This window comes from Nylanderia fulva, unplaced genomic scaffold, assembly GCF_048542155.1.
Source record: "Nylanderia fulva isolate GAGA-0341 unplaced genomic scaffold, ASM4854215v1 Scaffold1939, whole genome shotgun sequence".
Classification (NCBI taxonomy): Eukaryota; Metazoa; Arthropoda; class Insecta; order Hymenoptera; family Formicidae; genus Nylanderia; species Nylanderia fulva.
In genome coordinates this window covers 1-3,383 of record NW_028190205.1, presented here as the reverse complement: position 1 = coordinate 3,383, position 3,383 = coordinate 1, and the positions used below count along the sequence as shown (strand labels likewise).

At 33.1% G+C, this 3,383-nt stretch overlaps 1 pseudogene; it reads right to left on the bottom strand.

Moving 5' to 3' along the window:
* Positions 1-47: 47 nt before the first annotated feature.
* LOC114933887 (uncharacterized) lies at positions 48-2,720 on the bottom strand (annotated as a pseudogene).
* Between the last annotated feature and the right edge of the window lie 663 nt (positions 2,721-3,383).

Sequence of the window (3,383 nt, the reverse complement as noted above, 5' to 3'; positions counted from 1 at the left end):
CTGATAAAGAAAAAAAGATTCGAAAGCTTAATCAAATACGACCTTACCTTGTTGGCGCGTCGCGGTCACGATTTTTTAGAAAACTGGATAGATCTCCGAGTTCTCCGTATTCGAAGATGGCACTAAAAGGTTCCTCTTCAACGATCGCGATTATCCTGGCGATGTTAACGTCGCGAATTTCAGCCAGGATGCGCATGTCATTCATAAAGTCCTCTCTAAATCGATTTTCGTGGAAAATTCAAATATTTCAGAAGTTCATTAAATAAAATAACAGTGTTTTACCTTAGAGCGTCGACGACACCGCGCCACAAAGATCGGACTATCACTACTTGACGATTTGAAGGATACCTAAATCCGGATTTTGTATGCCTTTCGCTTCGCACAAGTGAATCTACTCAAATATATATTGAAATAAATACATGTATATTATTTTGTTGAAAATTTTTAAAAAGTTAAATAGCAAAGAGGGAGAGACAATTAAAAGACATCTAAATAAGCATATATACCGATTAAACTACCAAACAAAGTTTCCCTCGCCGAGTTTATCGAGAATTCTTAATCTATGTCGAGAGATACGTGGACATCATAAATTCCGCGTTGGTACGATACGACAGAATCCCGAATGAGCAGCGGTGTGAAGAGACTTACAGTTGGATGCTGATCGCGTCTTTTGATCTATAACATACCGTAATACTGTATCGAGTATTGCATTCACAATTACAAAATTATTTAAATCTCGTTATGTCGAATGTACTGCGAACATATTCTTACCGTCAAGATGTCTGTAGCCGCGTATAACTTTCGTATACCCTCTGATTGATTTTTCCGTTTGCGAAGAATTCGGTTTCATTGTTGGAATTATACATTCTACTCGCGTTTCATCATTAAGTTTTCGTTGTTTTAGTATCTAAAACACATGCGGAAATCATGATAATGTTATGTAAAACAAGTATACAAAACGCTCGAGTGAATGCGAGCTGCATAATTATTCGGTAATATTATATATACCTTATATTAATTATAATTTGGATTTTACTATTAATGTATTTATATTAATGGATATGAAATTAATCATGAGTAAATTGAATTCCACCAAGTTGAAACAAATATAAATTATAAAATGACAAAGACGCAAGACTAATTAAGCATATTCTAATTATAGGATGATTATTAGATTGTGATTATACATATAACACATACACATTCTATTATCTTTTAGTTAAAATATAAAGTAAAATATAATAATAGACTCTCCTTCTCTTTCTTACTGTACACGATCATATTAAAGCTAATTATTAATATCATTAATATATAATCAATTGTACGTACCAAACTGTTCTGTTTTATAATTGGATCTCGCTTCGCATTTCATATACTGCTCCGAGGGTATTTTATCAATTTCTCGTAAGTATTACGCTGTCCATTCGTCCCGATGTCGCCGAATTTGTAATCGTTGTTCGAGATCTTGCTCTTCAACGACAATCTCGATTGCGATAAATTGTTCACCACGATCGGGGTCGGTAATTTGATATCCTTCGTATTGATCGTGATACCCGATGCCGGCGAGCCGCACAGTAGAGCGGTGTGTTTTTGCAGCAGAGCCACTTTGTTGCGACCCCTCTGCTTCATCAAAAAGATTGTGCAACTCGAGAGAAAAACGAGCATGGTTAATGCTGCGCTAATCAATCCGATATATGTTGGCGAATTGTTGACAGGAAAGGCATCCGGTGTCAAATTTGACTCATTCAACACCGATATTGTTCGGTTCGAATCAGTTTTTCCAGTTATTGTACGTCCGTGCGAAATAATAATCCCTCCCTCGTCGCCAGCTAACCTCTGATTTTGTTCTCCAATTGAGTCTCGTCATTTTCCTCCTTATTCTGTTTGTCTCAATCTGCTTTATCTTTGTAATCTGGTCCTCATTGGTTGCTTGAGATATGTTTTCATGTTGCTCGATATATCCATAATAATCGTTCCAATGTTTTATCAGTAATGTTCTTTGTGTCTGGAACTGAATTATGTTTAAAATAATATTTGGATAATTATTTTAAGTTTTTGCGAATATATATCATAATCCAAATAGCAATAGTAATTATTGGGGAAGTGAAACTAGAAAGATTACCTGTGTCGAATGTGATTTCGCTTAGCAATAACCATTTCGATCTAAGTTTAATTCTATCTTGACAAATTTGCCGATTCTCGATTGCAAAGGAATAGATATCGAGATGCTGTTTCTGCTTCCGCCACTTTTCTCGTTGCTACTGTTGGGGTTCGTCTGAGCTTTTAAAAATTTGAAATATTTCTGGTGTCAAGTGATAATCCTTGCCGTTCGATGAAAAACCAGAAATTTGCCATCGAGAACATCTAAAATTATTGATGTCAACGAGTTAAGAATCAATTTCTCAATAGAGCCTATTTCTCGCATAATCGCGCACCTCAAACACTTAAATCGGGCAAATCAGCCACATGAATCGTACAGTTTTTAAACTTCTGAAAAAATCGGAACTCAAAAAACAATTCTACATTGTCGCGATCGGGGCCATCCGACCCAATTGGTTATTCTATTGGACTCGAGGATCTCAATTCCGCTGCCAATTATGCCGTCTGTTAATTGTTCCTAATCCATTCAACATTAAATTATCGATCTCGGTGCCATCGTACGATATATCCTCGATGTTACATCCGTTAGGTCCAATTTTACCAGCTTTAGGCATAGCATATTAGCGATGTTTTCTGCACAAAATAAAGAGAATTATTTTTATATCTTTGCATGTGTGTAGCGGAAATTGAGTTTATTTTTTGTTATGGTATTTTAAATAGATATTTTTCAAATATATATTTTTTATCTCTGTTATCTATAACAATCTTCAACGCGCACGCTTTCATAATTCTATTGTATTTTCTAAAATATAAATTGAATTATAAAATATGTTTGTTAATTTAATTATAAAATTTTATAAAAAAAGAGAAAAATGTACTCGAATAAAATTATACATTATATATTAAAATATATATTTATAATACATTATATAATTACTATATTTATATAAATTTTTAATATTTAAGTATAAGTATTTTAAAATATATTATGTGTATTTATTTAAATATATTTTATATTATTTAAATAATATATGTATTTTAATGATATTAAATATTAAATATTATTTAAACGCGACCATTTTAAGGGCGTACCCGGAGCCCCCGGTTATTTTAAACGCGAGTCGGGACATTGATTCTTTAAATTTTTCCCAAATTTCCTCTTTAAGGGCTGAAGAAATCGATTTTTAAAATAGACTTAACCTAATTGATTTTAAATTTATAAAAAAAAGTGCTTTTTTTCCCTGCTCTACGGATTTGTAAGCAAGATTAAAAATTCCCAAAGT